This window comes from Canis aureus, chromosome 38, assembly GCF_053574225.1.
Source record: "Canis aureus isolate CA01 chromosome 38, VMU_Caureus_v.1.0, whole genome shotgun sequence".
Classification (NCBI taxonomy): Eukaryota; Metazoa; Chordata; class Mammalia; order Carnivora; family Canidae; genus Canis; species Canis aureus.
Genome location: NC_135648.1, coordinates 15,210,024 through 15,233,661, shown reverse-complemented (window position 1 = coordinate 15,233,661; position 23,638 = coordinate 15,210,024). Strand labels below are relative to the sequence as shown.

General features: G+C 33.8%; 1 pseudogene; it reads right to left on the bottom strand.

Moving 5' to 3' along the window:
* Positions 1–2,353: 2,353 nt before the first annotated feature.
* On the bottom strand, positions 2,354–3,164 carry LOC144307139 (programmed cell death protein 2 pseudogene; annotated as a pseudogene).
* Between the last annotated feature and the right edge of the window lie 20,474 nt (positions 3,165–23,638).

The following is a 23,638-nucleotide window of genomic DNA, read 5'->3' as shown; positions in this document are numbered from 1 at the left end:
TTCACATTTCAGGTCAGGGAAACTAGACTTCCACGTAATTATAGATAATATTACCTACCCACCAGCGTTCAGATGTTCTTTACATTTCTCTTGGTTTTGCTTTTTACTTCGACTTCAATATTATTCCATTTTTACAATGCTTACCCCTTTCTTCCTTAATGCTAGTTATTCTTCCTTCCTATTGGTATGCTTGTTTCATATCGTATTGTAGGCAAGGATTCATAGGAGCTCAACCGATAACTTAAAATTCATTGATGGTATGATTCAATAGTTTGATACAGACAACATTATTTCCAACCTACGACATTTCATCTAAAACAAAAGAAACTTCATTCTACTATTAGGCAGTACTATATACTCTATGTGGTAAACAGAATGTTCATTAAACTATTAATATTAGTTAAACTTTTGCATAACATCACCATCCAGAAATACCTTCTGATAGGCAAAGAGAGCATTTTTAGGTATTTTACTCTACTTCTTATATCTTTGGCATAATGGGAATCAGATAGACTCCATATTTTTTTTTTTCAATTTCATTGGGAAACATTCTCTTTCATTTACAACCTGAAGAAATCCCATGAACATTTTCAGAACTTTTTTTTTCAGAATGTAATTAATTTCTTTGTTCATGACACAATATATTAAAAAATCTGGAAGTTGAACTGCATGCTCTAACATTTCACTGAAATATAATGGCTGTTGTGTGTTTAATATACCTTTCCATCATTAAACAAATTTGCATCTAATGGACGTTGTTCCAGAAAGCAGGACTACATTAATGAGCAATGTGGACAAAAGCCCTACTACTGTGAACTTCACAGTCTGATAGGAGAGATAGCTAAAAAACAAATATACACAGAGATGAAATAATTTAAACAATAAAATATTCAATTTAAACAAAAAAATAAAACAGAGTAAGGGGTGAAATAATTGAGGCATGATTTTCTGAAGAGTAGGGACGTGAACCATTAGCAGGACTAGCCCTATCAATGCACCATATTAATACACTATAGGCACAAAACTCATTTATATTCATCATGCTATTTAACCCACAAAACAATTTTATGAAGTAAATATTATTTTTATGCAATTGAGGAAATGATGCTCAAAGAAATTAAATGTTATATACAAGACCATGCACCATGCACCTATAAAATGGCAGAGTCAGAATGTGAATGCAAGTTTAACTGATAATGAAGTCTGTAGTCTATATGTTGTTGTATTTTCAATGGTCCCATTTTCTCTGTTTCTTCCTTTGATAAATATGTTGATTTCCAAATTTCTATGAGAATTCTAGGAGAATAAATTTAGGCCCAGAAAATTGATTCCCATTTCCCATGCCTAATTCTGGTTGAGAAATAAATCAATTCTATAAGCACAAGTTTACATCTAGAATGAGGTTTGTTTTGTTGATGTGAAATGTGGCCACATTGGAGTTAGTTCAGGGAAGGGACCCCCACCCCCCATCCTCTGTCACTAAGAAATCTTGCCCTAGAAATTTAAGATTTGGACCAAGGGAGAGAAAGAGAAAAAAATTAATCTTTCTACCTGCCTAAAATTGAGTGGCTCTGTTTTCTCTTTTTGTTTTCATTATTATTTGTTTTAATCATGTGGGTTGAATAACAGGGAACACTGCTGTGCTAGAAAACATAAAGGAAGCCAACTCAGAAGAATTAGAAATTAAAAACCAAAGAAAACTCACATAGACTGTGTTTTGGATAGCTCTCCTTGTTTGGTTTACAGTCTTTCCTAAGGCCCAAATGCATTTCTGTCCTGATATCAAATATCCCTTTGTACTCTAAAAAATACCTTTTCCTTTAGCTAGCTCAGGTTGAGTTCTGTTACTTGAAATCTGAAATGCCCTAGCTAAACACCCTTATTTTTTGGTCTTAATTAAGCAACTAACCCATTTTTATTGTAGAAAAAAAGAAACACATAGGTAAAATGATTATTTCAGGTAGTCCTACCATTTATAGTTAACTAGTTCCCACCAAGTGTGTATCTTTCCAGATTCCCGTGGAAATATACATGTATAAATACTTTTTACAAAGATATGAAGATACTATGAATATCTTGGTGTCAGTTTAAACCTGTACTTTATTTGATGTGGATATAGATCCACATCATTAAGACTGCATTGCCTTTTATTCTAGGGATACATCGAAATTTATTTAATTACTTGTCATTAGATATTTTTGTTTCATGAATATTTATATATTTTAAACTCACCTATAACAGCATTTTTGTACCTTTGTCTCTGATAGAATTATTTCCTGAGGATAAAGTCCTAGAAATGGAATTGTAAGGTCTAAGAGATTATGAGCATCTGTAAGGCTTTTCCATGTTGTCTTTAGGGTGTATTTTTTATATCTTGCTTCCAAACATATTCTTCTGTGTTGCCGATCCCCAGTCTATAGCTTTCAGCTCAGGTGAAGTCAGCCAGGACACCACGATCAACACTCCTGCCCAGTCTGTCTGCCTTTAGGTAGTTGAGCAGCTGAGACATTACCTGGAATTCAAATATTCTATTGACACCACAAGGGCAATATGGAATATCCTTTCTTTGAGAGATATTTTCATGAGAAATCAGATAGGTGCAATCTCCCTGCCATATCTGAGAATCTGTTCTGCCTCAAGGGTTATTTTTGTTTTAGACTTCTGGATTTTCTCTTCCTTGGATTCGTGTTTTGCCACTGAATCCAATTCTCCCCCAGGTGCTTCACCCACACTTCTCGTAACTTCAGATTCATTTTCTTTTTCAACAATCTCACATGTAATCTCATCTTCTGTTTCTGTTACAGCTTCGAATACTGGACAAAGGCAGTTGTGGTCCAGAATTGTTCTTCCAAATAATCTGATTGTGTACACACCTGCTTATGCCCAAATCTCCAATCTAGAGCCTAATGCTCCTTACTGCAGTGATGAACCCTGTGACATCTGTAGCATGTTGGGGTTCAATAGCCACAAACCCAGCAGAGTTTAGCCCCAGACTTGAGCTGGAGGCACACATGCTCTCCTGTCTCTGAAAGAAGATCCTCAGAAGGTGGCTCCTATGAGTAAAAGTCATTTTTGCTGGGTGGCTGATTTCTAAAAACAGGGCCATGCAGCCGAAGAGTTAGAGATGGAGGTGGAAGGCATGGGGTGGTGGGGCAGCTGCACATAGAGTTGCTCCACGAAGCCCAGAGCTGGAGCTAAACGTACTTAATTATAAAATAGTAGGATTAAAAAGGAGTTGTGGCTAGAAGCAAACTATAAAAAATGGTTCGGTCTACACTTTCCTTAAAAATCTGTACTAATGAGCCAAAAGAAAATAAGTTGATATTTGTTGTGTAAGTCTTAAATAAAAGCTGTCACAGGAAACCACGAAGAGAATCAAGTATTTTCTGAAGTACCCAGAGAGTTCTTTGCCCAGATATAAAGGGGAAATTCTCTACAAGTTATTTTTATGCAGCATATGCAATTTAAATAATATTAAGGCTAGGTTTTTTTATTTGGCAAGAATTTTTGATAATGAAATTTTAGTGTTCTGAATGCAGAGTGGGATGCTGTGAGTGACAAGGCAAGTGGAATACATTTTTTTTTTTTTTAAATACAGTGTTTAGGTAGGGAATTCATGGATTGGACTTTAAGTGACTAAAAGCTATTTTCTGGATTAATAATTTTTACAAATATTTATCTGATTTCAAAAGCCATTTTATGTTTGGGCAAGCTGGCCTGAATCATAGGACAGCCATTAGATTAGAGCTTTAAATTGCAGTAGTCCATTAAAGAGTATGAACTGAGACATGTGTGAATAAAAAAAAAAAAATGTTAAGAGTTAATAAGAGCTGGCAGTGGCAAAATGACCTTAGTGATCAAATCTATGATTACCAGATGCCAAAGGAAATTGTAATAACCTGGCTGCAGTACTTTCGAGAACATTAAAAACAAATCAACAAGCAAGCAAACTAACAGAAATGTCTTTCTAGAAGTGTACAGTGAAATACGAACAGCTAATATATGCAGTAGACTTAAGTAGTTTTCTCTGAATTTCGTGTGTTTTCAAAAAACCAGATTATTTGCTCAAGCTCTGACACATAATGCATTATGATCCAAGGATTATGGATTTCATTCCATGATTGAATGAAATTTTTTCTTTCTCATTTTCCATCTGTAAGAGATATGCTGCACTTTTTGGATATTATGACTTCATCAAGAGAGAATTAAGCCATTTTTTTCTGTTTTAATGTTTATTAAATAGCTGTAATTAAGTATCATAATACTGGATTTTTTCCCCAACAAATGTAAGAGATAAACCAGTGGCAGTATTGCAGAATATGTTAGTTTTATGATATGTTAAGAAATGAATTTATGTTCCTAATTTTAAAACATTTTAGCCTTACATTATTCTGTTCATTATGTTATGATTATATTTTATCGTTTATTAGTATGCTCTGCATGTCTTCTATGTGATAATCTGTTATTATGTTGATTGTTATTATATTTAAACAACTTTTATAAAATGGATCCTGGTGCTTTTTATATTAAAAATATTCATATTCTTAATTACTCAATGCTAAGTTAATTGAGACATTTTAGTGTTCCCTAGATTAGAATTAAATTAAATTTAGCTTCTATAAGGTGGCTAAAGGATACCTAGCACTTCATTGTACTGCCCGCTGTGCTCTGTTAACTCACCTGCCAAACCAAATATGAAGCAGTGGTGCCCTGCAGAAAGGCCAGTATCCACTCACATGAAACACTAAATAATCCTATAAAATATAAATACATGATTTAAAAATAATCTCATTCTTTTAAAAAACATCAGTAATTAGGTACATTCAAACAATATTTTAGTTGTAGCCATAGGTATAGTCTAGCTGTGAACTTGGAATTTTTTTAAATTTTATTTATTTACTTATTTAAGAGAGAGAGAAAGTGAAAGAGAGCACAAGCAGAGGCAAGAAGGAGAAGCAGGCTCCCCACTGAGCTGGGAACCCTACATGGGGCTCAATCCCAGGACCCTGGGATCATAACCTGAGCTGAAGGCAGACGCTCAACCGACTGAGCCACCCAGGGGACCTATTTTTCCTTAAAGAACTCAACAGCCTGTTTCACTCTTAAATTGATATCATGATGTTACTGATTCTCATTAAGTTTCTCTAATTCCAGAAATTCTTTTTTAAAATATAAATGGGAAATGATAAATACTATGATAAGCAATGTAGCCCATATAAGCCTTCAGTATACTTTCCCTCTGTTTATTACATAAGCTGCAAACCACAGCAGAGACAGAACTCTGGGAGAATGGGATCTGAGACAGATAACTTTTGATAAGAAGTAGAGAGATGAGACTTTGGGTGATAGGCCAGGGACCTGTGGACTCTTGCACATCTAGAGCTATGTGGTCTCTGAGGCAGGATGGAAAGCTTATATCTGGTTTGTCTAAAAGTCCCGTTAGCCAAGTGACAAATTTATCCTGGGATGTCTTATCAAAAACTGTGTTGTTCTTTGTTAGAGTGTCTTTATTAAGATACATTTGAGAACAAGGATGTTAGTTACCATTGGTCATAGTTACAAATGAAGTTGGGAAATAAGATGATACAGTATTTTGAATATCCTTCATTCAACTGAAGCATGATCAAATTTTCCAAGTTGATGCTTATATTGAAGACGTACTCTTTTTTTCAATTTTTTTCCTCTCTTCTTATAATATTCCAGAAGCAAAGTAATCTATTAGGATTATAGAATTCCTTTCAAGATGGTGATTCCAAACTTTTGGTACCAATGAATTCCTTTCTTTTCTTTTCTTTTCTTTTCTTTTCTTTTCTTTTCTTTTCTTTTCTTTTCTTTTCTTTCTTTTCTTTTCTTTTCTTTCTTTTCTTTTCTTCTTTTCTTTTTTTCTTTTCTTTTCTTTTCTTTTTTTTTTTTTGAATTATTTTCAAATACTTCTTTTTTCTTTTGATTCTTTCTTCTAAATTCATGATTCAGGCTTAATTTAAGCCCTAGTTAATCAAAATCCCTTGGATGGGACTGCATCATGAATCTTTAAAAAAAAAAAAAAAGCAGGACAGCCCGGGTGGCTCAGCGGTTTAGCACCTGCCTTCATCCCAGGGCGTGACCCTGGAGACCGCAGATCGAGTCCCACGTCGGGCTCCCTGCATGGGATCTGCTTCTCCCTCTGCCTGTGCCTCTGCCTCTCTCTCTCTTTCTGTCTCCTCTCTGTGTATTCTCATGAATAAATAATAAAATCTAAAAAAAAAAATAAATAAATAAAAATAAATAAAAAAAAGCATACAAAAATCACAAACTAAGGTTATGGGGTGTTATATAACAATAGTGGAGTGAGGCAAGTAAATATGCAAGTATAATTTAGAAATTGTACTTGTGACAAAAATCCAATTAAGATTATGTTACAAAATGCTCAGGGAACTCATAACCTGGAAATGGCAGATTGCTAGTGTGGAAGGCAGATTGCTAATCTTAAAGGAAATAAAACATCAGCTGATATTAAAATATAGGGACCTGTAGAAAGCTTAATAAAAAAATGAGAGTAAACTTTACAACCTTAGGGAGTAGTTTTTGCAAAAGTATGAATACCTGAAATAGGTACAGTTGCAAGACTGTAGTAGGACTGGAAAAAGAACTGTTTCTGTGACATTAACAAGAAATGCATTGGTGACATGGGTGTCACACTGACAGGCACTGAAGAATAGACATTTTAATACTTTTTCCTGAGATTTGGAAAGACCAAAGACGTATTTAAGCAAAATTGTGTAATGACTGAATCTCCATTTTAGATCAGTCTACTAGAAAGATGAACTTTATATTAGAATGGTATGTTTTCTAAGGCAAGAAGGTAACTTGCCAGTGAAACACTACTTGCAGAATGATGCAAAGTAATATAATTTTTGCTTAAACATTGTGTATAAAAAGCACTGTGAAAGCAAGTGCACATTTACCCTATATTAACACTAATCCCATTTTCTAGACTTGCTATTTAAATTAACAGCAACCTTTTTCCCCCTGCTGGAATATATGCAAATGCAGCCTAAATTCTACTAATTGCTAACTTCTACTAATAATTACTTTTGCTCACAATACTCATAAATGGCTTCATTATGCTATATATTCATGATCTTGCTGTTGAGAGGTACTTTTATACCAGTGTTTCTGTATCAGAAAAAAATTCTTTTCAATATCCATAGTACCATTTGAGATTTACTATAAATATGCAGTCATGAATCTACCTTAAAAAATGAACATAATGAGTTTCCCTTTTCATTCTACAAGGACTCTTCTGTATCCTGAGCCCTTCTCCTTTGCTCTGGGTTAAGGAAGCATCATGTTGGCCTGCAGTAATTTCTAGGGTAAAACTGCTACCCTTAAACATACAACCAGCTTCTCCAAACAATGCTATTTAACTAGAGGTGACATAACGGAATGAGAACCTGATGACGTTAGCCAATTCATATTTAGTGAAATTAAAAAAAAAAAAAAGAGTTTGTTCAATATTGCAGAGTGAGTTGGGGAATTCTCATAACAATAAACTAATGTGATCATAGAGCATATTTTTAGCCTCTCCGTCACCATTGAGTGAGCAGCAGCTAACCATGCCTGGATGAAAAAATGTATTATATTTGTCGTCATATGAGGCCAGGTTTTGAAGGAAAAGTCATGGGCTTTTTAATCTCAATTTAATGAAGCTTGGGAATAGCATCTAAGTAGATAGAGGAGTATATCTAAAAGTAGAGGGAAGGGGCACCTGGGTGGCTCAGTCAGTTAAGTGTCCCTTGATTTTGGTTCAGGTCATGATCTCAGGGTCCTGATCTCAGGGTCCTAAGATCGAGCTGTGGGTGGAACTTCATGTTCAGTGTGGAGCCTGCTTGAGATTCTTTCTCTCCCTCTGCCTTTCCTCTGCCCCTCCTCTGCCTACACACATTCTCGCTCTCAAAATAAATAGATAAAATCTAAAAAAAATTAAAAAAAATATTTTAAGAAAAGCATAGTGGAGGGAGAGAGTGTGGTGTTTAAGGAACTGGGAACATGTGAAGCATCATGTCCAAGATAACTAGGAAAGAAGCTTAATTTTAAAATAATGAATGAGAAATCACTTATAAGCCTTTCTTCTTTTTCTCCTGCCATTTCTTTTTTTTTAAATTTTTATTTATTTATGATAGTCAGAGAGAGAGAGAGAGAGAGAGAGAGAGGCAGAGACATAGGCAGAGGGAGAAGCAGGCTCCATGCACCGGGAGCCCGATGTGGGATTCGATCCCGGGTCTCCAGGATCGCGCCTTGGGCCAAAGGCAGGCGCCAAACCGCTGCGCCACCAGGGATCCCCATCATCTGCCATTTCATAGCCCAGTTTCCTTCTCTGTTATTTTTCTGTTTCCATAGATAGAGATACATAGAGATATAAATGTAGATAATATACTATCCATATCTACGTATAACTTGTATACTATACATAATCTATATATAGATATGTGGGTACATGTCTATATTATAAATATATGGCATATTTATTATCTTTATTTTTCCAGTAGGATATAAGCTACATAAGGACAAGGACTTTTTTTTTAGTTCATTTTACTGCTCTATACCTATGAAATAGAAGGACACCTGGTAGATATAGGGTGCCCAATAAATGTTTGATGAATAACTAAATGAATAAAAATAAATAAATAAATGTATAAATGCGGTCAGGTGGAGTTTTGCTTTACCCTTAGACATTTACCCAGCTAATGTATTTTCTCCTAGTTGATCTCTGTAGCAGTTTCTAAATTACTCCCCTCCATCAGTTATATATAAATTAACATAATTACTAAATCCCGATTATTTTGTTTGAAACCAGTAGTATTCCTTCCTGTATTAATGGACTATCTAGTCTTAGCTTTTAAGCACCTCTTATAATTTTCTTTTTCCTGCTGACCTATTTGGTCCCAGTGTGTACTTTCACTTTCCTTTGTCTGGCTTATATGACACTAGCATATTAAGGTTACAAGAGTTCTAAACAATCAACTGTATGAACTAAATCTATGATCCCTAGAATTCAAGACCTGAGTTGACATGTCTGTTGTTTACATTGTATATCCAGTGCCCAGTACAAGACCCAGGCAAGAGGATTTGCCAATACCCACATGATGAGTAAAAGAGTGAACAATGAGCCCTAATCTATTATTACTGTGAGCTAAAGAAGAGATTTAATGAAACCTTATGGAGAATCACAGATAGACTATCACATTTAGCTCTCCTTGGAAGGATAAACCCAAATAATCCTTTTAAATTATTTTAATTTCTTAATTATAAATACATTATCCAATGTTTGAGATGGTACAATTTTTAAAGAATTACATAAAGTTTTGGGTGAGAACATTAATTTATTAAAACTATTTTATAATGTATTATATAAATATCAAGTAAGCAGAAAAATAAGATGATAGAGTGCCATTCATAAGATGATTTCAAAAGGATTTCTTTTTTTCTTTTTTTCTTTTTTTTTTTTTTTTTTTTGGCCAAACTAGAATAGGATTTTAGAAGAAAATAAACACTTTATTTAGAGCCTTCATAATACACCTAAACCTTCATAATACTAGATCTTTTTTTTTTTAGTTTTAGCATAAATATATAGCTTTAAGTTTATTAAATTTAAAATTACTTTGAAATTATCTAGGAATTTAGACTTTGACTTCCTTTGAAAATGTGAGATACAGCTCTTTTAAAATGATGCTGCCATCAAGCATCTATCTCAAGCTACAAATCCCATTACATTGAACATTTAGGCTAATTATTAGTGTTGAAGAATTGTATTCAAATTCCCCACTAGCACTTCTCTGTTACTTTAAAAAATACGTATTTAAAACAGCAACTAAAACTCTCAGTCATGATACTATAGCATAGGAATAAACACAAAAGCTGGATAAAATATCTTTGCCTCTATTGTTAGTTATTTACATAAGGTGACCTCTATATGTAACAAAATCTGATTTGGAGTGATATCATTTCTAGTTAATGTACCTTTTCCCAAAAGTACTCTCGATTTCAAAATAAATTATGTGAAAGATTTTACTCTATTATGAATGGTTTTGTAAGTATTTAAATATAAGCTGATTTCCTGCTTTCTGAAGGAAAATTTGGAGGACAAAACACCCTGTGCCTCATACTTGGACATTTGCTTTTACTTATATTGATCATCACAGGCCACTACAATGTCTGATCATGGCAAGCATTCAGTAAACATTTTCTTTACTCAGTAACCATTTCAAGGGTATATGCAGTTCACAAATATGTATGCATTTCAATTTGTATTTATATACATACGCTTAAAATGTCATTGGAAAAAATTGACTTGGTAAGTGTGTCCTGCATACATCATCTCCATTTTCAAATTTCTATGATTATTTTGAGGCATAAAATATACCTGGTCATAACCCGAGGGAAATTCAGACAGTGCCTGCCCCCTCACTATGGGACATTTTTCCCCTAGATGACAGGCAGATCTGTCACAGGACGAGATGATTTATCTCCTCTGATTTCATCCTGTAAAGACGCCCTATACAAGGTGAAGTGATAATTTTCCTCAGAGTTAACATGTCCAATGTCTCATTTTTCATTCCAGTCCTTGTGAAATGACATCGAACACTAAATTGGGAACTAATTTTGCTTGTGAGGTTTGGCTGCCTGCCCACTTCTCTGGGAAAACAAGCAAATTATCTGTACTTTTTAGTCATAGAAGTTATATGATACTTGAAGCTGACTGCTCAGTACCAGGAGTTTTTTTCCCCTTTTAATCCACACTGGAAAAGCAAAATAAAAAGCACATGACAGGAAATATTCTTTGCAATATTTTGCCAAAAAATTAATCAAAAAGAAATATGCAAAGTATACTTGTGGAAAAATACAGGGCAATTTAGACAGCTTAAGGTGAAGAAGTAAGATTGGCAATATATTTGACTACAACACTAAAATATGCAATTAATTCAGTATGATTTTAGGGAAAAAACTCACAATTATTTGAGAGCAAAAATTCAACCAGTCAAAATGGTATTTTCATTCAGCAAGAAAACTTGTTTGTAAATATTTGTCTAAAGGTGGAACACAGCTTTAGAATTTAGTTTCTGAATGCATTTATTTTAGTACATAAATAGGGTAGTTGATTGCAAAGTATGTTTATTTAGACAAAAAAAAAATGATGTGATAAACTAAATTTTAGCCTGTAGGATTATATATTTTTTTTGGAGTGAATAAAATTGATCATGGATTATAATTTATTGGGTAAGTGTATTGGCAGTGAGACACTTAGAGAAGTTATATGACTTGAAGAGGTCATATAAAGATAAATAAGAATATAGAAAGTACATGCTTTTTAAAGTTTATGATTATTTTTATAAGATAAGCTAAAATATATGAATATTAGTTGAATTGAATATAAGTTAATTTAGTATTTGCATCTGAGAATTGAGGAATCATTTTTATGATCCCTGACCTTATGAAGATCATAATCTAGATAATCTAAATAATGTTAAAAGTGACTATAGGAAATAGTAGAGGAATAGTGAGTTTATTGAAAGCTTGCTTTTTCCAGATGCTAAGTGAAATGCTTCATGTGGATTATTTTATTTATTCTTTACTACACCTCTATGAAGTAGGGATCATTAATTGCATCATTTTATGGCTGAGAAAAATAAGACATAACAAGGAAAAATAATATTCTTACAATTTCCCACTTTAGTAGAATCCAAACCTGCATTTTTTTAAACCTTAAACTAATACAAACCCAAGTAAAGTGTATTTTTTTAACCTTAAAGCATCATTTTTAACTGTAAACTAATAAAAAGCAAAGTAAGAGAAGTGTCTACAAGCTTCTAGTAGCACAATAGAGAAAGTTGAGACATCTACAGAAGGATAGGAACAAGAGATGTCATGTCAGTTGTAATTTAGATGAGGGGTAACATTTCCTCTGGTTGCAATAGAGAAAGGGGAAATTATTTCAACAGATAAAACTTTAGGAGCAAAAGTAAGTAAAGACAAAAGTTCCTCTTTCTTGTAATAACAAGTTTTCTAGACTGTCTGGAGCTTACAGAATTTGAAAAAATATATATTTTCAGTCAGATCCTTGACTTAAAATTCCATGCTCAAACTATGCTATAAAAATAGAAAGAATGCTAGGAAAGTGCTCTTGTTTGCATCAGCGATGGCATTTCAAATTAGTGGGAAAAGAAACAATTATTTGTTCACATTACTGGAAAATTGGTTAGTGATATTGAAAATAATTAATTCATATGCTTACCTTACCTCATTTAATTAAGTTAAATTTGAATAAAAGAGTTAGATGCAATTGGTCTAGAGTTCTTCAAATCTATTGTCGATTTTTCCTCCTTCCTTAAGAAGATGATTATAATAGCCTGAATATTGGTCCTAAAAGATATCTAGGTCCTAATTACTGGAATCTGTGAATGTGATCTTATATAGTAGCTAGAACATTGTAGATATGATTTATTTAAGGGTCTTGATAAGGTGGGATCATCCAGGATGATCACAGCGAGCCTTACATGTAATCACAGTGTCCTTATATAATGAAGATAGAGGGAATTTTGAAGAGGAGTGAGAAAGAAGTCCATGTGACCATGGACGCAGGGGAGAAAAGGTGATATGATATGTGGCCATGAGCCAAGAAAGGAGGACAACATCCAGAAGCTGAAAAGGCAAGCAAATGGATTCTTTCCTAAAGCCTCCAGAGGGAGTGCAGTGAAACCCATTATGGACTTACACTCTAAAACCATACAAGAATAAATTTGCATAGTTTTAAGCTCCAGAATTCATGATTATTTGTTATAGCAACCAAAGGAAATTCATGCAATGAGCTCTTCAATGTTCATTGAGGTCTGCAATGTTCATTGAGGTCTTCATCATATCATTATAAATGTATATGTTTATGAATTATTAATAAATTAAGTGTGAATTAATGAAAAATAATACAGCATAGGTAGCTTAATTTTTCTGATTAAAGAATGGGTAAAACCTAAAACCATACAAAATCAATCCATGCAACTACTGGATAAGTTTGTTTACAAAAAATTTAAATAATGTATACTTCTTTAAAAGCATAAAAATGTGTTTAAGCAAAACCAATAGTGTACCAAACATTTCTTACGTAACCTATGTAATACATGGAGCATTTATTTTTAAGATTTTATTATTTATTCATGAGAGACATAGGCAGAAGGAGAAGCAGTTTCCCTGCGGGGAAGTTGATGCATGACTCGATCCTGGGATCCCAGGATCTCAACCTGAGCCAAAGGAAAGACACTCAACCACTGAGCCACCCAGATGCCTCTACATGGAGCATTTCTATAAATTAAGGGGAAAAAGAAGCTATCAACAGAAAATCTTGAAAACTCTTGAGCATGGTGTTCATAATTCAAGTTATGGGTGTGATTATTAAACAATATGTTTACTCTGGTTATTAGAGGACAATAAATTGAAAAGCATGGAAAACATTTTTAATTCTATCAAAATCATTTAGTTATCTTGTTTCAACAATTTATTTGTAAAATCTCCTGCAAGTTTATGCTAGAATTACTGTCTCTTATAATTCAGTTTCCTGATTTGCACTTTCATCGTGAAACTTCCCGTAGCTAATGCCCAGACTTTTGCCCTCAACTTGCATTCTACGTTTTTCTCATACGCTACATTTGTTCTTCCAAGAAGTCTTCTTGGTTTTAATTCCAAAATATATTTTCTCCTGCAACATTGGCCTGAATGTCCATGATTCTTGCTTAGATTGTTTTTGCACTTAATATCCAACTGATCTTTGTGCTTTGACCTTTGCATTATTACAATTCATCTTCGATGCAAATATCAAAGTGATCCTGTGAAACTGGTCATGCCACTTCTTTGTGACATAATCATTCAGTAGTTCTTTGCAATGGCCTCTGAGGCCCTACTGGATTTTACACTCCTCTGTTATTCTCTAGCTTACCATCCTTCAGATATTTTGACCTCCTCATTATCTCTGAACATCCTGGATTTGCTTTGACATAATGGGTTTTTGCACTGGATCTTCCTGGTCTTTGAAACCACTTTCTCTTAAAATAACTTTATGGCTTTACTTCTTCTTCTCCTGAAAACCCTGTATTAAATGACACTGTTCCTAAGTGCCCCATCTAAAATTCCAAGGCCCTCAACACTCCAAATGCTTGTTACCGTCCCAATTTTATTTTCTATAGCACTTCTCACATTATGATTCTATATACTTATTTACTATTTCGACATGTCTACAGCATAGTTTTTTCTTCTTTATATTTCAACATCACAGAAATCTTGATGTATCCAATAAATACTATCAGCCTGATATCATTAGTGACCCAAGAGTGTAGAAAATAGTTTAGTTGCACCTTCTAATATTATGAAAATGGCAGTATTGGGGCATCTGGGTGGCTCAGTCAGTTAAGCGTCTGCGTTTGGCTCAGGTCATGATCTTAGGGTCCTGGGATTGAGCCCGAGTCTGGCTGCCTGCTCAATAGGGACCCTCTTCTCCCTCTCCTCCTCGTTTGTTCTCTCTCTCTAACAAATAAATAAAACTTAAAAAAAAAAAAAAAAAGAAAATGGCAGCATTAAAATAAGGTAGATTTGAAATTATGTTTAATTTTTTTCTTGCCTATGTCCTTTACTGGAAGTAAGCTTCATGAATGAATGCCAAGTTTTTTTTTTTTTTATTTTGTTTACTCATGCATCTCCAAACCCAAGAATACTTTCTGATATATGAAGAAATCAAATATCTGTCCAGCAAACTTATGAATTAATGAAAAGCGATTATACTCTTTCATTACATAGTAAATATTCAATAAATGTTGGCTGTTCTAACAATAATTCTCTAGAGTATGCAGCAATGTGGTTGCTAATACATTTTGCGGTAAATATTTTATCTATAGACAATGGCTCTGTCCTATCTTCTGGTTACTCCTCCTTTCACACCTTTATAATATTCTTAGAAACATTTTAAAAAATTCTACTGAACCAGGATACTAATTTTTAAACATTTTTTAAGATTTTTTTTTGATTTAGAGAGAGAGAGACAGAGATAGCAAGAGAGAGAACAAGCCAGGAGGAAAGGGAAAAGCAGGCTCCCCATTAGCAGGCAGCCGGACTGAGGGCTCAATCCCAGGACTCTGAGATCATGACCTGAGCCAAAAGCAGATGCTGAACTGCTTGAGCCACCCAGCCTCCCCCACCCCGTTTTTATATTTTAATAGATAAACTAAAATTTCAAATAATTATTTTCTTCATTTGAAGAAGTGACTGTATTTGAAATCCAAAATAGACTGATGAGTTTTCCAAATAGTATTATACTGAATAAAAATATTTCTATCATAAGAAAAGGTAAAGAACTAAGAACATCTAGCTCACTATTAATTTCACATTAACATTTTAGGTATATTATTTATGGTCCAATTATAAGGTCATTAAAACCTCTAAGAGTTTAACCTTTCCTTTTCGTAGATATGTTGGGAAAGGAAATTTGTATTCAGCCAGCTCTCTCTCAGATAGCATGGACGAGAAATCTGATTCACTGCACCGTAGTCACTGAGAAAAAAAAATGTCTTAATCTGATTGAATTCTCTCATTATTCCAATCTCAAGACACAGCCTATAACTTACAGATATTAATAATCTCTATCATTCAAAATGAAATGTAAATACCTCAATTAAATTTTGAAATCTTTTTATTTTATGTAATTAATTAATTAATTAATTTGTTTATTCTCAGAGACACAGAGAGAGAGAGAGAGAGAGGCAGAGACACAGGAGGAGGGAGAAGCAGGCTCCATGCAGGGAGCCTAATGTGGGACTCGATCCGGGGACTCTAGGATCACACCCTGAGCCGAAGGCAGGCGCTAAACCACTGAGCCACCCACCCAGGGATCCCTTAAATTTTGAAATCTTGCATGAGTGTTTGTCTTTGCCTACTCTCCCACTGAAAGTTTATGTTGTTTCCAAAACAGTATCTCATTTAAAAGCTTGTATTAGCAGAAGTATCTCCATCAAATTTTACATAACTAATTATAATTAATAATAATAATAGAACCAAAATAGTAATTTCATACTTTGAATCTTGAGAGAAAAATTAAAATATAGACATCCGTGCTGGGATTTGTATGATGTTCAGTCCAAACACACCTTAATGTGTTTTCACATATATGTCTTTAAACCTTTTTATTATTTTGTGAGGAAATTATATCCCGTAAAGAGTCAGAAGGTGCTAAAAAGGGTTATACATATTAGAATATATAACGAATTAAATAAGTGTTGACTGTAATTGTCATTTTTATTATTAAAGCAATGCCTTTGAGATATTGCCATTTTCCTTGCATGTTGACTCAGAGAATATTAAGTAAATACTCTTTTAATCTATATCCTCATTCAGCTCCAGATTGATCCAATTCCATCTAGGTGACACAAAAACCAAAGTACAGATAACAAGTTTCAAGTATTAAGAGTCTATATTTCTTCTCACTTTAGTTATGCTTTACCAAGGGTATTTAGGTAGTTATTATTTCCACCTCACTGGGCTATATGAAATTAAATGTGATAAATTAATCATAATGTGCATATTTTAAAATTGTATCAAAATACAAGGATAAATATAATTACACATATCTGCTTCCATATCCTTCTACAAGCCTAATTAACACATTACATTTTAACCAGTTTTATTAAGATATTTTTTTACATTAGATAAAACATCTATTTTGAGTGAAAAATTTTAATGATTGTTTATTAATTTTACTGAGTGTTTCAAGCATCATCAAAGTTGGTTTGAGAACATTTTCTTCCTCTCAGTAAGATTCCATCCGTCCATTTATTTAATTCCCATCCAACCTCAGGGAACCACTGATCTCTTTTCTGCCACTATACATTTGTTTTTTCAGAACATAGCCTATAAATAGAGTTATATGACCTCTTGTGTATGATCACTCAACATATTTGAAGTTCACAGCATGTGACAGAATTTTCTTTTATCGGTGAATAAGATTTCATTGTATGGATAAGCTACATTTTATCTCTCCATTCATTATATTTTGATTATTTCTAGTTTGAGGCTATTATGAATAATGTGCCTATTAATACTTACAATCAGGTCGTTGTGTAGAAGGGTTCTTTTCTTTCTTTCTTTCTTTCTTTCTTTCTTTCTTTCTTTCTTTCTTTCTTTCTTCTTTCTTTCTTTCTCTTTCTTTCTTTCTTTCTTTCTTTCTTTCTTTCTTAATTAGCTGGGTCATATGGTAGTTTCATATTTAACATTTTAAGAAACTGCCAAAATTTTTTCTAGTGGCCACATCATTTTACATTCCACCAGCAATGTATGAGAATGTGTTTCTCTATATTCTCGCCAGCTTTTGCTAATGTCTGTTTTATTTATTATAGATATTTTAGTAAGTATTAAAAAGCATAAATTGTAGCTTTAATTTTCATCCCCCAATGATGTTCAGCATATTTCATTTGTTTATTACCCATTTCTATATTGTCTTTGATGAAGCGACTATATTTTTTGCTGCTTTTTGATGATGTTGCTGTGTTCTTATAATTGAGCAGTTAAAATTATTTGCAAACTCTGGACAGAAGCCATTTATAAGATATGCTTTTTTCAAGTATTTTCTCACAGACTGTTGATTGCACTTTTATTTTTCTTGAGTTTATTTTGAAGTAGAAGAGTTTTGAATTTTGGTGATATCCAGTCTATCAATTATTATTACTTTTTTTGTACAGACCATGCATTTGGTATCATATAAAGCAATGTTTGCTTAATTAGGTCTCAAAGGCATTCTCCTATGTTTTCTTTTTAAAGTTTGTTTAACTGTGATGATTAAATCTATGATCCAATTTAAGCTAATGTCTGTGTGTGAGGTGAGGTGAGGTTTTAAGTTTATCTTACATGTAGATAGCCCGTTGTCACATCATTTGTTGAACAGACTTTCTCCAATGAATTATGACACCTTTGTCAAAAGTCATTTGAGTACAAATATGGGAATTTACTTTTGGACATTTAATCTTTTTATGGATTTCTGTATCTATCTTCCAGCACTATGTTGCTTTCAAGCTGCAGCTGTACAATAATTTTTGAAATTAGGAAATAAAATTTATTTAACATTACTATTTTTTTCAAGAGTTTTTCCTATTCTAAGTGTTTTTCATTTCCATACATACTTGTCAATTTATAAAAAAAAAAATAGCCTGCTAGAATATTGATGGGTATTTCTCTGTTTTTTTTCCTTGAAAAAGTACTCTAAGTTGCTGTAAGACATTTTTTAAGTCTGAATTTTTGAAGTTCTGAAAAAGTTTATTTTGATCATCCTTCAAGCATTTTTATTAATTTTAGGGCGGAAAGAACTTACAGAAATCCTCACATTGTCACTAAAAGGAGTTCTGCCTCTCTCTAAAGTATATATATTTGGAGCTCCTGGGTGGCTCAGTGGTTGAATGTCTGCTTTTGGCTCAGGGCGTGATCCCAGGGTCCTTGGATCGACTCCCACATCAGGCCCCCTGCAGGAAGGCTGCTTCTCCCTCTGCCTATGTCTCTGCCTCTCTCTGTGTTTCTCATGAATAAATAAATAAAATGTTTAAAAAAATAGAGTCCATATATTTAACAATTTATTATAGAATACCAGATGATTGCAGTAGCTAACCCTTAGCTTTCCAAATGCCAGATACTGTTGTAGTCACTACACCTGTATCAATTCATTTAATTCTCACAACACTCCTGCAAGCTAGAAAGCATCACTGCCCTTATTTTATGTATCAGAAAACTAAGATTGAACAAATCTCAGAGATTGAACACAGAGATTGAACAAATCCCCTAATGTCAGACAGCGAATTAATGGGAGAGTGATTTGAAACCAGGAAATAATGTTTCCAGATGCAGTGCTACTAACCCTTGCGTCTTCTGTATTAACACATGCAGTTTTGAAACCGCCCTCATGGGCATGTGATACTTTAGTCTGCGATGATCCTTATTGTCACTCAGACCACTAATGGTTCCCAGTCTGTCATGCTTGCCTTCAATGTCTTTGTTCATGTTTTACTGTATCAACTGCATTATTTTTGTCAATGCTGACCATTCTTACCTATATACTCTAAATTCTATTGTTTCTTTTTTATTGCATTTATTTATTGTATAGAGAAAGACAGAAAGCAAGAGCGGGGTGGATTGGAGCAGAGGGAGGGAGAGAAGCAAACTGCCCACTGAGTAGGGAGCCCAATATGTGCTCTATCTCAGGACCCTGGGATCATGACCTGAGCCAAAGCAGGATGCTTAACCAACAGAGTCACCAGTGCCCTAATTCTATTGGTTTTTAAGACTTTACCAAACATTATATAATTTGAAAAGAGTATTATTCATAGCAAGCCATATAGCATTGTTTAGAAACTATAAAATGCTTAATTGTCTTTCCAAGTTAATCATAACTATATTGAAGACAAAGCTATATTTTATATCCCAGAGTTTCTAGAAGGAATTACACATCACAGGTTCTGTAAAGATTGGATAAGTGAATAGACATCAATTTTTGAAAAATAGCTTAGCAAGGAATTGTTTGCTATATAATCTTATATGTCATCTTAATTCATTGACGGAGGTCTGTGGTATGAAAAACACTCTATTAGGAATACCTTAAAGGCATCCATATTGTGTATAAGCATTTCTTATATTCTGTTAGTAGCTGAAATATTTTTGTGCATCTTATTTTTTATTGTTTTATTTCTGTAATCCTAAAGTAATGGCATGGTATCATTAAACCAGAAAATAAAGTGCTCTATTTGCCATAACTTATAAATACATAAGTATAAGCCATAATTATATTATTTTCATCATATTTTGTTTTGCTTTTTATTTTTTACAACTTACACATTTCTAACAACAGAATCTAATGTGCGATATTTGCATAACTTCTGAGATGAGGCATAAGACTAGAATTAATTTTCCAAAGCTCTAATATCACATAAATTAAACACTCGTGTTTAGATTCTACTTCTCCCACTTGTCAGCCTATCTATTGCAACTGAAGTCTGATACATTATGTGAAAAATGTAGGAAAAATAAAAATATCATACCCTGCATTTGAGATTTATGATGAAGATAAATGTATCATTTCTCTTCTAATTTGATGATTGTTGTTTGGACTCCACTATGTAGAGTTTAGTTTTCAAGTTATTACGATTCACTTATTTTTCATTTCTAATTTCTAGGAATATGTGGTTGTAATATTAATATAAGCTACATGGAATTCTGGGCAGACAATGCTTTATGAAACTGCTGTGCCCTAAAAGAATAACTAACTTTGGACATGATATAAATAAAAAAATGTTCTGACAGCATATGAGCTACAAGTTTTTATATTGAAGATGTTTGTATTTGACACTCATTTCAGGAAAAGGAAGTTAGAATACCCAAGCCAGTTTTTATGGAAGTGACTTTCACCACATTCACATCTGGTTCATCTAATTAGGTTTGCAACTGTTACACTTTGGCACTCACAGTACATTTGTCAACATGGTATCTCATTTACTTTTGTTTTTTAAAGAATCATATATAACCCTTAGGATTTTTTTTTATTGTTGCTGTTGCTCTATTGCTTAATTTCATGCCTTAAGTTCCTCTAAATGGTAAAATATTCCTTTTTAATTTGGGACAAGGTGTAGAGTCTCTAGCTAGCATGACATTATTTCCTCTTTCTGGTTTGTAATTCTGTTTTCAATGTTCATATACCCTGTGAGTGTGATTTGTCTCAGCATGGAACATCATCCTTATTTCAAAGAAGATTCCCTTCATTTTTTTCTTTCAAGACTTTCAGTGTTTCTAAGAATCTGCTCAGCAGGGAATAGCACTTTCTGGAGGGACTGTATTTTGCTGCTTCATCTGACAATTTCTGTGTTTACACAATGAGTGACATTTGGATGGAGACTGGAAATACTCTATTAATTTGGGATGAATCTTTCAATCTTTTCTTCTTTCGGAGTATAAATAAAAACTAAAATGACATTCAAACACTTCAAAAAACAGTTAACCAAGATATGCTAGATCACCAGGTGATGCAAGAATAAAATTGTTTAAACATAAAACAAATAGGAAAACTGGAGAAAAAAATTATAGTGGAAAGGCGTCCATTGGTTTTAATTTTATTAATATTACATTTTAATGTAAACTAAACTAAGTCTTCAAAATAAAGAATATGAATGTATACAAAAGTCGGTGAGAGTATCAAAATAAATGATTAAAAGAGTGATAAACACAGTATTTTATAAAGGAAGGTGGGTTACAGATGTTAAGTGAATTTTTTTTTTTAAGATTTTACTTTATTCATTTGACAGAGACAGAGCACAAGCAGATGTAGCGGGAGACAGAGGGAGAGGGAGAAGCAGGCTCCCTGTGAATCAGGGAGCCCAATGCAGGGCTCTATCCCAGGACCCCGGAATCATGACCTGAGCTGAAAGCAGATACTTAAGTGACTGAGCTGCCCAGTTGCCCTGTTAAATGAATTTTTAAATAACACAAGTGATTTGTGATAGAACCTAGGTCTCTAGACTCCTAATATGATGCAATTCTACTATCCCAGGGCTAATTACTGAACTAAGGTAATTGAAACCTTTAGTCTTGACTATGCTTCATTTTAAACATGTTATTTGGACAAACATATGTGAATCATAATGATCTCTTCATTACATAATGATTATAATTGTTTTGACTAATTTGCCAGTTTTAGCAAGAATTAAATGAGATAATACAAATACATTGAAATGAATAAACATAATTTAATATATAGATATAATTTTTATTATTGTTACTATGACCTTCTGAAGTTTTACTTTGCAAAGTTTTCAGTTATTCATCCTGAGAGTAAATACAATATAGCTTCTCAACAAGTCATTCAACCAAACATAGTACAAGTAGTGAGCATCTACTAGATCATTCACATTATCTCTCCTTTTTCTGAGAATGACTTCCTTCTCTCAGTCTACTCAGCTTTACGGCTGGGACTTACTAGCAGCCCTGAGATTTACTGCTCCTGAAGGCACATTTGGTTGGTTGAGGTAGGTTACGAATGGCTTATTCAAAAATATCTTCCCGTAGAACTGGAATTAAAAAAGGAAAAGGGGAAGAAAAAGAGACAAAGAAAGAGTTATGTTTCTCAGGGGTGTTTGGTGGCCATGATTTTCATCATGTGGTCCAGGAGTGCAAAGGAAGTCTATTAGCAGAGACAAATAATGAAGGAACTGTTAGATGAGGTAGACAAACAGATTAGAAGGCCCTATATCCTGTGTTTGTCCTAAATCCTATTGATTCACAATGTCCTGCTTGTGTACCCTTGTCTTCCATGACACACTCTTGAAACAAATGTTGTCTTTAAGTTGCAAATACGAGTGTTTATGTAAAAAATAAATTGCAGCAATTAATGTCACCTATGTTGGTTTCCTGGGACTTCTGAAATGAACTACCACTAACACATTCTAAACAGCAGAAATTTATTGTATTTCAACATTAGCAAGATCACAAGAAGTTTAGGGTTTTGATTAAGAAGGAATGACAACTAGAATCTCTGGACAGGAATACTGAAATCAATGCCCTTGAAAATCCTGAATTTCCACATTCTTCCTGGTCCCATAGGACTGCAAAAGTAGCTCCTTCCTTCTTGTTGGAGGTTAACTTCTCTCTTTCTTAAACAAAATGAAGAAGCTTCAGCCTTGTGAGGCAATATATGCCCTTCTCTGGGATCTCCCCCTGTCTTTCCTTCTTGCCATCAGAGCAGTAACTAAAGCCATGACAAATCTGTGGACCTCTGGAGTTGGTCATTAAAAGTAACATTTCAGTAGCAAGATGTACATCAATGGTATCAGTGGTATCAACAGTATTAATGCGCCTGACACATCACTAAAATTTTAAAGATTAAAAATTCAAAATTTTAAAGATCCAGTTGTCTGGAGCATACCAGCACTTTCTCTCCAGAGAAAAGGATATATTTCATCTTGCACCTATCACCACTCTGCAGGAAGTGCAGCTTCAGATTCTAGATGCAGCATCTTCCACACTTAGGAATACTACTTTGACTCATTTATTGAGTTAAAAAGAAATCTGCCAACTTTGAGAGAAGCTCAAGGTGAGAAAAGGCTTTGCAGCAGTTCAAAACCACAGTGTAGATCCTGTGATACTAAGGGTACCCTTATAGCCTGGCAAATTTAGGGTGAATCTCAATAGGAGAATCTCTAGGCAGAATTACCATGAAAAATCCCCTAGGATTCTGGAGCACGGCTATGTCATCGATAGCAGAAAGTTTTGCACCACTTGAAAAATAACAGGTGATTGTTCAGAAAAGACTATCTTTAAGAAAACATAGTTCAGAAAAGACTAAGCTTTTTTTCATATGTAGGTAAACTTGTGTGGGTGCACACAAAAAGTGGGTGGCTACTTCATTATATCTCTGCCCAACGGTGACTTTCAAAGTCAGTGATGAACAAAAGCCTGGTCAATGGGAAGAGCTCCAAGTGGTTCACCGGCTCATCTACTTGTTTAAAAAACATTATCACTTGAGAATAAGGATGGACTCATAGACAGTAGTCAATGGCTTGTCTAACTGTACTCTGATGAAAAAATTAAAGATCATAGAGCA